Source organism: Propithecus coquereli, unplaced genomic scaffold (assembly GCF_000956105.1).
Source record: "Propithecus coquereli isolate 6110/MARCELLA unplaced genomic scaffold, Pcoq_1.0 Scaffold9, whole genome shotgun sequence".
In the NCBI taxonomy this organism is placed as follows: domain Eukaryota; kingdom Metazoa; phylum Chordata; class Mammalia; order Primates; family Indriidae; genus Propithecus; species Propithecus coquereli.
Window position 1 is genome coordinate 1,150,115 of NW_012155284.1, and position 13,375 is coordinate 1,163,489.

The 13,375-nt window shown below is 36.0% G+C and overlaps 1 protein-coding gene and 1 pseudogene across 1 annotated transcript in view; one reads left to right on the forward strand and one right to left on the reverse strand.

Annotated features, from left to right (window-relative positions):
• Positions 1 to 13,375, reverse strand: part of ATG10 (autophagy related 10) — a 266,695-nt gene that overhangs the window by 175,308 nt on the left and 78,012 nt on the right. The gene's annotated exons all lie outside the window — the stretch shown is intronic.
• Positions 5,574 to 8,428, forward strand: LOC105826479 (annotated as a pseudogene).

Below are 13,375 nucleotides of genomic sequence, written 5' to 3' on the forward strand. Positions count from 1 at the left end.
CATCCCAGTTGAGCCTTATGGTGACTCTAGCCCCAGATTGCCATTAAAGCCACTAAGTTTTGTGGTGGTTTTTTAGGCATCAATATACAAACTATAACACATACTTAAGACATAATTACTCAGGCACATGCAAAATAGGACTATAACAAACACATGTTTTTTCTTTCAGTCACATCCCTAGAGATATTTACTACTTTATTTGTCTTTTGTTGTTGTTTTCATGGTATTATTTTGTTAATTTTATTGCCACTTTTAATTTTATTCCATTATTTCATATTATAAATTACGATTGGCTTATTAATAACAGTAACCAGAAAACATTTTCTCTTTGTAGAATCCACTCAATTATTCATTAAAATATGTAGTCTTTGAAACATTTTTGAAAGTAGGAATAATATCTTGATTATTTTCTTTCTACATTAAGTAAAACGTAGTATTTATTCAATAAAGGTTAAGAATTGAATTGGTAAATGATGGGAAATGACCATTTGGCAAAAAATTCAATCAAACATCTTTAACTGAATCCACCATTGACCCAGTTTAAGAATTTTTAAAATACAGAAAGACTTTTTATTTGACATCTATTGTCATGTTTGTTTAAATTTCTTAAGCTTTTATTCTAATTCAATATTACCCATTCTAATCCATTATTACTCCAAAATGCATATTATGTAATAAACCAACAATCAGTTCACAAATAAAAATAAGATAATTTGACATTTTAAATGTATTTTGAGGGCCTAATAGGAAATAATTAGAAATAAATGCAAGTCCTTTAATATAGCTTTTAAACAAAAAAAGATAAGCCTTTTCTAAATTCTTGTTCTAACTTTTTACCCAGTTTTCACAAATACCCATATTTTTACTAGCTTAACAGAGTAATAGTTTCTTAAAAATTTAGTGAGTACATACTGCAATTCTTCTATATGTACCATTAATATTTTTAAATCTTCTACTATAATTGTTTATCTACCTGGTTTACAAACCAAATTTTTAAGAAAACCTTGATTGTGATTATCTGGAAAAATTATAAATAAATCTCTATTTACTAAAACCCCAGTCTTCCGTATTTCCTGATTTGCTTTCTATTTCATGAAAGTGAATAGATATCTAACCATTTTAGTTAGTTTTGTAAAAAAAAAGAAAAGAAAGAAAGAAACATTTACCAACAGCTAAAAGGCTGAGTGAGAATTTATTTTCATCTCAATGCATTCATAGTATATTTTTAAAAGAGAAAAATCTAGAAGTCCATCAGCCAGAAAATGTATTATAAAAGGGATTTAGAATAAATTAAGCATGTTCAAAGACTCTCAAGAGGGTCTTTAAAATGAAGCTGCCCACAAGACACGACGTTAATCAAGTAATTGAAAGAAAAAAAAACTCAGCCTGGCTAAGTGCCTATTTACTGAGATATTTCTGGGTTCAACAAATTTTGAAGCTATAAGAAAATAGGTGTTTAGATATTCCTGAATCACACTTCTCATATTTTAACTACCTTCTTCAGAACTTCTCACATGGTCATTTCACTGAATTCCAGGACATACGTACTATGATGAATCCTTATGGCCAAGAGCCTAGAAAAAAAGCCAGTCTGATTTTACCATTTTATCTTCATAAGACAGAAGTTTAGGGGTAGGGACTTGAAGTCCATAAAGAAAACTGAATAATTGGCTTGGTCCAGGTATAAGCACAGAGCACCAAACCAAATTGTGAAAGACAGAGAGAGAGAGAGAGAGACTGGGAATCTGAATCAAATTATAAAAATGAAGTTAAAAACACACGGGGACTTATACAGGATAAAGGGCAAATAAAAGCAGAAAAAGGGGCCAAGTTCAGAGTCCCCTTAGCAGGGGCAGGTCAGGAATACCAAGTTCAGTTACCAAGGGGTGAAGGTGAGGCACTAGGGTTTGAATTCACTGGCTGGCAGAGCTCCTAGGTAGAGAGGGGACTCTAAATGGTCTCCACAACTCACCAGGTTGCAACTGATAGGAGGTCCACCTCCACCTAACTGTAATGCCTGTGTTAATCCCCAAGGGTCATAATATAGCTCTTAAACACTTTCCAGAGCCAAGAATGTCCAAACAAATAATAATTGTGCCTTTGTATAACTTCTCGTGTAAGAAATGACCAAGTAACTTCAAAAAGATAAAATAATCATTTTATCTTCTAAGATTTTTGGTGTCTTCTTTGGATATAAAAACTGTATACTAAAAGCCTTTACTACATATTACAGTAAAAAACTAAAAGGAGGGGAACTATCAGTCTGAGAAAGTACAGTGGATAGTGGCTAGACAGCAAGGTATATCCTTTGTATAATATAAATCCTAGAATCTCAGTATTAAAGAAGCTTCGACCCACTGAGCTACTTGGAAGATTATGATGTAAGAAAAATGATTGTATTACACTTAAGTTAGGGAAGTCAGTATCTTCCATTGTTAAAGCCCATGATCCCAATGCACTAAGACCTTACTCCCTAATAATAATTGATCAAAAGAGAGTGATTTCATCGCTTGGTTGTACTACAGTCAGTGAAAGATCAGAACCTATAAGAACCTGCCAACAAAATACTCCAGACAAGTGCAAAATCTATGAAGTATAAAGAGTATATACCCCACACTATAAAAGAAAAGAAAATCTTACAGCTTTTTCTAAAGCATCAATCAAATCAGAACGAAGTGCCACAGTGAGGATTTTGCTTTATGAAGTGCAGGCTTCCTTCAAGGTCATTCATGACGGTGATGCAAAGATGTCTGCACTACGGTGCTTTCAGACTCAGCACTGGAGAACTGCCTAGGGTCCTCACTTAATGAGTTTACTAGCTGAGCTTCATCTTAAATAGAAGCAGTTGAGTTCTGAAAAAAATTTTTTTTTAAATCTCAGCTCAGTGCAGTCTCTTTCACAGACAAAAAATAAGCAACACACTTACTATAAAGTAATGGATACTGAAGGAAAATAAATGTGATATCCAAAAAACCATTAAATATTGTTATTACAAATGCCAGTTTCTCTCCTTTATTCACCATTCTGCTCAAAATCTATAAAATATTTACTTTTTCACACTGAATCCTGTATTTGTTCTTCTCCTTTCTCACTGAAGACACCTGTCATTTACTAAACCTCCAATCTTTAAAAGACAATCCAAGTTACAAAGGCTATCCAAAGCCTAAACCAATGGACTGTAAAGCAAGATTAGAATTAGGCAATCTGAAAATGTGGACTTAGCATATAATTTTTGTAAAACAACCACAACACACTGGCATCTAAGCATTAAAAAGAAAAGAGGACCATTGAGTATTCTTCATATATTTAATATATTATTCTATTACTATACTATTGAGGGGATCCAATTTAGCCTATTATTTTATGAATTTTTTTACTTGAGTATAATAATATTGGCTAGCTTTCTAGTGTACGATTCATCACTGATGACCACCTGTATATTCGCTAAGTAATATTTAAGTAATTCCATATTAAACTATTACTAGCTTCTTTGAGAATATTACCATAATCAGTAGCACTCAAAAGGATCACCACAATTTACTTTTTCTTTGAAATCCTTCTGCTACATTCACAGGACAAGAACTACATGGCAGCCCAGCACGGTGGCTCACGCCTGTAATCCTAGCACTCTGGGAGGCCGAGGCAGGAGGATCGTTTGATCTCAGGAGTTCGAGACCAGTCTGAGCAAGAGTGAGACCCCATCTCTACTAAAAAAAATAGAAAGAATTAGCTGGACAACTAAAAATACATAGAAAAAATTAGCCGGGCATGGTGACACATACCTGTAGTCCCAGCTACTTGGGAGGCTGGGGCAGGAGGATCCCTTGAGCCCAGGAGTTTGAGGTTGCTGTGAGCTAGGCTCACACCACGGCACTCTAGCCCAGGCAACAGAGTGAGACTCTGACTCAAAAAAAAACAAAAAAACTACATAGCCACAAAAACCAAAGGTAAAGTTAAGAGAAGTTGCCAAGGAGGACTTCCGTATCCTCCTATGATACTCCAGGATTCTAGACAGAGCCAAGAAATCCTAGCCCTCCTTTTATGTCCACAAAAATAATACAAATAACACTGTTGAAAAGAATTTTATAATTTAAAAGTGCCATTAAAAATCTAAATAATAGCACTTAATACAAATAATAATATTCAATATTCGTAATGAAGAAGACCTAGAAAGCCTAATACAAATCAGAAAATATCAGCAAAAATACTTTCATTTTCCAAACTCTCCTGAAAAGTGTGTCACTATTTCCTAGGAGTGTTTTATGCTTTGTGGTATCCTTAAGCACAGTACCTCATGCCCCATGGATACTTAGAAATATTTGTTGAGTGAAGTAGTAAGGAAAAAAATGAAATTAAGCAAAATACAGGCACTAACTTCCTGAGGTTAATGGAATATCATTCAGAATGCAAAAATAATACTTTAAAAATCACTAAAGTATATCCACAGAGCCTAGCATATATGGAAAGATATACAAAGACATTTTTGCTTTAGAAAAATATTTCAATAAAAATGTGTAATTTATTTATTCCAAAGTCACTTTTATTACTACTAAGTGATAAAGGGTACAGTAACATAGATATTTATAACTAAACATTCTTCATTAAAATAATTATAAATTGGCTAAATGTTATACACAATATAGTTCAAAACCTTCAAAATATAAACTAAATAAGCTAAATAACTTTTCTTAATAAAACCAACCATACTGAAAACATTTAACTCCATGATTTAACGTGGACATTAGATGCCCATCCAAAATAGCCTTTATTTTTTCTTGCCTACATGTTTCCAGGCACTGAATAAACCCTAGTCTAACCTCTCCTATGTCCTCTTTATATCTTGCCCTCATGGTATTTTCCAACTGTCTGCCTTAAACAAAGAGTCCTTGCTGGCACTGGCTTGTTGCTAGTCAGTATTTAGCTCTCTTTCTGTAGCGAAGACAGAGCAACCATCTGCTTCACACAGTTTTTCATTCCTATGATAGCTTTCTGCTCTTTCCTCTTCCAACTCAGAAACAGAAAGCACGAGATAAAACAAAGCATTCTAGGTCCACATGAAGCTACAGAACACTCAGGAGAATTTCCTCCCAATCAGGAAAATGCTTCCTTAGCAACCAAGTTACTAAGGCCAATTAACCTCCCTCCTCTATCAATATTCAATTTACATTGAAGCCCTTTTTAGTTAAGTCCTTCAGTTTTACAAAGAGCTTTTTGGCAGAGAAAAAAGGTGTTTCTGTCTTAAAGGAGCCAGCCCTTTTCTCCTGACTGTCTCTAAGTGCAATTTGAACTTAACATAGAGTGTTAGGTGATTTCCCAACTCGATGTAACTCAGAAATGGCAACTTAGAAGTAGCATTAAAATTAAGTGCAATCAACCAACACACGCCTAAAGTGAGACTAAAACATTTCAGAGCGACCAGAGATTGGACACCGTGGAAAATAAGAGATATGGAAAAGATGCTTTGTAGTTGTCATTGCTTCACACTTGCCTTGGCTGATTTATGTCCCTTCCACACGACCAACAAAGCCCAGGTTACCACTAAATAATCACAATCTCAGTAGAATCCCAGAGAAATGGTGAATGAAAGAGGAGCACAGATAGTAACTAAACCAAGGAACTTCCTTTCAGGCAAGTACAAAATTAAAACAAGTGAGGAACTTGCATTTCAAAGTCATGAACTATTTCAGTAGTAAAAACTGTAACATATTTAAAGAAAAAAGGAGGTTTTATAAAAATGTAGAAGTGTACAATGAAAAGTCCTGCCCTGGGATTTCATGTTGTGAGATGGGAGTTACCTTTTTCTAAGTCTCACAATTAAATTATTATATGTATTCCAGTTAAGATAAAGAAAATTTGACAGAAATATTATACAAAAGGGTAATTATTAATTATCATCTGATGTTCATTTTCCAGGTTTGGAAGCAAAGTCTTTTGTGCAATAATTTCAAAGTTTCTTTAAATTCTATATAGAATGTAATATGGAACTTCAAATGTATACTATGATTTATAATAGGCACTATAAACCATTTTTCAACAGTTTTGGTAGCAGCATTCCAATATCAACATGCAATACCACTGTATCTCAAAACAATTCTTGCTACTAACAGTTATGATACAGAATTTCAAAACCAATTTTGTTCTCTAGTTTTGTCACTTAACATTTGTAGGACTCACCATTCCTATAGCTGCCTTGAAGTTACACTAATAAAAATGCATATTTATTAACTCTTGGCTCCCATCATCTTATCTGACCCCCTGAACCACCCTGTGAGGCAGGCATTGTAAATACATCCTTCTCCAGTTGAGGTGTCTGAGATTGAGAAACAGTTGGAAGAGGAAGCTAAACTTGATGAAGCACCTACCACATATGTGTTTTACTTTACAGCCATTGGCCAAGTGTTTTCTTTCATGATATTTAATGTGCATCTGCACACATCCACACACACTACCCTTATGCACGGCCCACAGTTTCCCACCTCCTGATGCCTCTAAGTATCCTGGGCCTCGCTTTACAGATAAAGGATTTGAGGCTCAAAGAGGTTCAGTAACATGTTCAAAGTCACACAGTTAAAATGAGGTAAAGTAGGGATTTAAAGCCAAATTTGCCCAACTTTAAAGCTCTTGTTCTTTCAACTATGCCACACCACCTGCCATACAAAACCTCTGGCAGCCCCATTATGCTTCGCTCTGAATCCTTTCCACTGACGGTAGCAGTCACTAAGGGTCTAAGGTTGTATTTCACAAATGTGAATTATGAGCTATTAACAAGTTCTGAAATCAATTGGTGGGCCTCGACCAGCATTTTTTAAAAACAAAATAGAACAGAATATATTAATAGAGTAGATCAGAAAGAATAAGAATTTTTTCATGAACCTCAGTTTCAGGTATGTATGTATGGAGTGTAATGGGTCCTGATGTAAAATGTATTTCTTATTGTGGGTTTATATCAAAAAAGTTTGAAAGCCACTGGTCTCAGAGGATGCTCTCACACGGACCCAGACCATGAAAAGATTTATCAAGGGACTGGGAACTACTCGATGCTCAGTTCTCTTTACTTAAATTTAACATCAGGAAATACAAGACAGGAGGAAGCCCTTTCTCAGGCAAGGCAGAGAAAGGATTACCCAGAATCAGCATAGGAACAGGATGCTGATTGTGTAATTACATACCCCCTTCACAGCAGTACCAGTCCATCAAGTAGATAGTATGGTTTATTTTTTACAGTGCTAATTATGTAATTATCCATAACATTAAATCAGTTCCACCTGATTCAGTCTATCACAGATTTCCTGAAACATTCATTTGTTTATTATTTTTTTAAAAAAACACTAAACTACCAATCATATGTAAAAGTTTCAGTGTGGAAACTGAACAGACTTTTCTCAAAAAAGATTATGTGTCAAACATATACTTTTGGTCCTCTGGGATAAATGGCAATTGAAATTTCATTTTAATATCCATGGAGCTTCTACAAACAACAGATTCAGACAAGTATATTCTCAATATTTTCTTGATTATTTCATAAAATGCATCATAGAACAATAATGCCACATTGTATAGTTTAACAAAAAGCTTTTCTATAGAGTAAAACTTGATTGTTCTTTATAATATTCCTTCTGGTATGTCACTTATTCAAAATGATCCCGAGAGAGAGTAGTGACCTTGTCCTCCACCTTTCTCTTACTGTGCAGATACTGCCCAGCTCTTGTCAGCCTCTGGCTGTCTGTCCTCTGAGACTGAACACCATGCCTTCAATAAGTTTCACAGTGCTGATGGAGAGATATTCGAAGTTGATGTGGAAATTGTCAAACAGCCTGTGACTATCAAGACCATGTTGGAAGATTTGGGAATGGATGAAGGAGATGAGGACCTCGTTCCTCTACCAAATGTTAATGCAGCAATATTAAAAAAGGTCGTTCAGTGATGCACCCACCACAAGGATGAGCCTTCTCCTCCTGAGGATGAGGAGAACAAAGAAAAGCGAACAGACCATATTCCTGTTTGGGACCAAGAATTCCTGAAAGTTAACCAAGGAACACTTTTTGAACTTATTCTGACCGAAAACTACTTAGACATCATAGGTTTGCTTGATGTTACGTGCAAGACTGTTGCCAATATGATCGAGAGGAAAACTCCTGAGGAGATTCACAAGACCTTCAATAGCAAAAATGACTTTGCTGAAGAGGAGGAAGGCCAGGTACGCCAAGAGAGGCAGTGTTGTGAAGAGAAGCGAAATGTTGTGCCTGACACTGTAACACTAAGGATTGTTCCAAATACTAGTTGCACTGCTCTGTTAATAATTGTTAACACTGAACAAACAGCAGACAAAGGCAGCAGCAAATCCAATGTATTAGCAGAATATTGTCCTCACTGCATGTGTAGTTTGAGAGCAGATTCCAAACCTACTGCTGACTTTCTTCTAGTATGATTGCGAGTTTCTTTTTTCTTTGCTCCGAATAAAACGGAACTGTGGGTTCTCTATAGAAAGCGGCATTTTGGGCTTTTCCTCTTTTTTGTAAAGCAATTTCTTCCTAGTTTATTGTCCAGCTAACTTTAGTGACCTTTTAAAAAGTTGGCATTGCACACAAAACAACTTGCAAAAAGTTTTCTGAAATAGAATTAAGAAAATACTACTTTAATGCCCGAGTTAGAAACTGAAGAAAGACTACTTGAAGTAAATGTGCTAAGTGGGGGTATTAGGATGCCTTCCAGCCTCCTAGAGTAGAGGGGTACCACCGGTATTGATTGGCCTGGACACAGCAGGGCTCCCTTAATTGGATCTGAGACTTGTGGGTTTTTTTGTTTTTCGTTTTTTGTTTTTTAATTTTCTTGGCTTTGAATGTATTGCCTAAAGACTTAGTTATTACCCAGTTTGTGGGTTTTTTTTGAGGAAAAAATGTAACTTGACAGTTTGTTAGCCTTTCAATTAAAAAAGACACTTAAAAAAATGATCCCCTGAGAAAGTGTCACAAAGATAAATAAGCTATGGATCTTGCACTCAAGGAGCAAGCAGGTAATTAGGGGAGCTATAAACCTAGACAATACGACTTCCACTCAGCTGCTTCCTAGCACCTGTGAGCAAAGCTATAACCCTCAGCTCCCAGCCAATACCTGCAACACCTATATACCATCCAGAAAGACTCACCAGATACCCTCTAATAAGCAAGAGACTAATACAAAGAATGTATAGATAGACAAGGACCAGGGCTAGGAGAAAGCATGCAAATTAAAGATGCCATCTGGTTCTTCTAGTCTTACTACCTCTTGGTTAACCCCTCAAACCTGTCTCACACAGTCAAATACCACTCATCCAAGAACTGCCATGCAGATCTGACACACTCCAAATTGGTCAGGGCAATCACTTAGGATCCTCCTCACTTTTTCCCCACCTAACTTCACTGTGGTCTCATCTCTGCCTAACAACCAACCCTTGATACCATCACTCCCTGCAATTCTTTGGGAACTTCCTGGTGTTTAATTCTCAGCTTTCCTTCATGGATTCTGACTTGGCCAGATTTAGGAACTTAACACACCAGCAACTTGACTGTGCCCTACTTCAGCCAGCCTACTACTCCTCAGGAGGGGAGATCCAGGCAAATCCTGCTGAAAACTCGGACCACTTAGCCCAATCTAAAGTCGCAGCTCAACACCATTCCTGTTCTACCCACAATAACTTTCTTCAGTGCAGAGCCCCACCACTACCTTCTATATTCACCACCACGTACACCTCCTACAGCCATTCCCAAGAATGCAAGATGTAACATGTCATGGGAAAGGTACTAGACTCCCTCTGGCACTAAGGTTAATTCTTCTCTGTGTCACCAAAACAGTATGATTTGGAGAAACATTTTGCAAGTTGGCATCCCACCTCAAGAATACCAAGAATGTGCTGCAGCCTCTCTCCTACCTTCTGAGAAGGAGAAGTCAGGATTGGTTGATGGGTTCATAAGGCAGACAGCGGGACAGAAGGAATACATCCTCAGCCCTAAAGTTTTTTGTTGCCAGATTCCAGTCATGTGTTTTTCAGTCGATCCAATTTATCAGGTGCCAGCTTCATACTAGAAAGCTAGCTTTGTTGGAGGTAATTGCCCCCAAGATCCTCTAATGATTAGCTCTATAGTCATAACACTTGACTTGGTTTCTCATTTTCCGCCCCATGCCTGCCCTCTGGATTCATCTTTGTTTGCATGGGTTGATCTCCAACATTCCCCAAGGACTCTGAATTAGGAGAGATGTGGGAACTATTACCACAAAATAATAGTTAAAATGACCTGTTAGAAAGTGGGGAGCAAAAAGCATTCATTGTCACCCATGTTTCAGAGATAAAAACAAGAGATTAGTTCAAGAAGAAAGGGCTTAGTCAATAGCATCAAATGTTGCAGTGTGGTCAAGGAGGATGAAGACACTGGATGTGGTGATTGCAAGGTAACTAGTAATTCACAAGGAAGCAATTCCATAACTTGACTTTGTAGAAGTCAAAGGAAAGAGGTAAAGTTGGAAGGAGTGATGAAAGAGTAAAGGTACTGTAGATTACTTATTCATAAAATCTGGTAATGAAGGAAAGAAGAGAAAGAGAATTGCAGAAGAGGACTAGGACATGGCAGTATAGGTATAACATAAAGGTGTAGGGCCAAGTGTCATGGATGGAACCTAGGTGTTGTGGACAGTGCTGAAACGGCCAAGGTCAAGACCAAGTAATGAGGCAAGAGAAATAAAAAGAAGACTGATGTCATTGTGGGTCTTGGGACAAAAAGAGTATACAAAGCATGTTCGGAAGGAGAGAAGCATAAATAAAATAAGAAGGTTGTAAGCAGAAAATAGGATTTCAGAGTTTGAGATCACTGTTATTTTTTTTTCCTTTTGTTTCACATCTAACTTAAGGAAGGCTTAGGGTGAACTGTTTCACAAATAATTATCATAGGGCATTTAATAACATCACTTCAGAATAGTAAAAAGTCACTTTAAATACTTACCTAAAAAACAATGTTATCACTTTCAGATTACTACTTTTCGTTTCCTTCAAAATAAGCTAGGGTCAAGAAACTGGAACCAGATTTAGCCTGCCAGGCTGCAGGCTCTGGCAGCTCTGATCCACTGGCCAAAAAAAGATATTCTCTCAGGCATCCATCCAGATGTTCTTCAGGTAATATTCCCAGCTTGACAGCCTTCCTACTCTTTTCAATGCATCCTAAACTACAGTTGAGACAAACCTGTAATCTCTATCCCAAGGCTCCTCTGAGGTCAGCTAGAACTACATGTAGCTTCTCTCAATGCTTATCACAAATACCTAAGACTAACAGTTTGCTAAGAGCAAACAATAAGTCTAAAATAGCAAATTTGCAAGTACCATATGGAAGAACATTATCGAAGTTTCCATATCCCATTTATGCAATAAAAAACAATACTGTTAAAACGCTTTGATGTCTCCCTCTTAAAGAGTTTTTCCCCTGAGCTTTTTATTTTGAAAATCTTTTATAATGCAATCCTTGGTTATTTCCATTTACTTTAAGATAAAATTATTATTTACCCTTAGGCACATAGAATTCAAAAATAAGCTTTAACAAAATATTCCTGGCCACTTTATTTAATAAGTACCCTTTAATAAATAGAAAATAAACTGATAATGACAAAATATGCATATTAATGTTGCCAGCTTTTAGTTAGGTTAGTAGTATAGTGGGGAGAACAGAAATTCCAGATAGTTCTGATCCAGAAAAATTGGTGATAGAAGTCACCGATGGAAGTGATCTAACCAAGTCAGCACTTAAGAGCCCAGTCACAGGGTTCAGAACTACTATTCCAGCTTTGCTCCCTCCCCCCCAAAATAATACATCTGCATTTTTAATAAAGGCTGAGCATTTCAAGAATTAGTGAATGAAATATTGGTGGCTATATCGGCCAATTGCATGTATGACTGTCCGTAGTTTTGGGCAATGGTTTAGTAGCAAAATAACACTCTGCATAACGGCAAGTCTTCGCCGGACAGTTAAAAAAAATCCTGACAAGTAGCTAACTTCATTCAAACTACCAAAAAATTCAATAATCCTTTTAACATCTGAAGATTGCTGTTTATACCACAAGATTCACGTTTCTATTTGAACATTCAATTTCTTTAGATTATATGAGAAGATTGTTTTTTGAGCCCTGCATAGAAAATTATGCTAATGGTATTTCATTCATTCCATAAAATGTTTTTAAAATTAACCTCTTCAATTTAACTAAGGAAGAAAAATAATTTTAAATATAATTAATAATTCTAAAAACTCAAATATTTTAGATTCTATTTAATCTTTTGTGAGATCAAATCTCATTGTAATATATTTTAAGCAATGTATCTTTCTCCACATATGAAGTTTCTACTGGCTTCAAAAAAAAAAAGTCAAATGGGGAGAAAGAAGTACTAAGTAGTGGCTTCACTTTCATTTATTTCAGATTTGATTATAAAATCAAGATATCCTGTTCAGAAATTCTCCGTTAAAAAAGACCCACATGAAGTTTGAAACCCCCAATCAATCCATTAAGTGTCTTTAAAAGCCATATCATGGGAAGCATCTCAAATTCATTAAAAGAAATGGTTGGATTATATAATTAGGGCAATTAAAATAATGCACCATGTGACCTTCCTCAGAAACAACTGATTCCCAACTTAGAGCTTCACAACTGGACATAAGTACTCCACATTTAAAGTTTGTCAGATTTTGTACAGAAATATCAGCTCACTATTCTCTTAAGTACACAGCTGCCGCTAGAAATGATCTTACTTTTGATTTTTTTAAAAAAGGAAAACCTCAACATGAGAACTACACATAAAGGAAACTTTCTGATATAACTCGCTGCTGAGTTAAAATACAATGGCTATGGCAGGTACCTTTACAAAGGCTTTTCTACTAGCTTAATAAATAGAGAATTAGTTACCTATTAATATCTGGATTTATTCAACTTGATTTCTCTCAAAAAACAGATTATCTCTTTGTTTCGCCAAGGAGAAGACAGCACAGAGAATTTCAAAGGTAGAAGTAACCTTAAGAAGCCATTTAGGTTATAGACTCTCACTGACCAAATATATTCCCTGAATTTTGCAAAGTGATATTACTCAGGTCCCAAGAGCTTAAATACGAAAGAAGATTCAGTAGAATGTGAAGCATGACCCTGTCTCTATATAAGACTCCCTGGCTTCACAGCAGAACACCAAATTGCATTAAGATCCCTAAGTCACAAATTTTATGAGACAGTTCAAATAGTTTTAGTGCCATGTTTCTGTGTGATACTTTCTGATGAGTTCTAAGAATGAGTAAACAAACACTTCTGCCATACACTATTAATAGTTAGGGAAATATAGTCTGTATAATATTGTATCTAATGCAATAATCCCCAG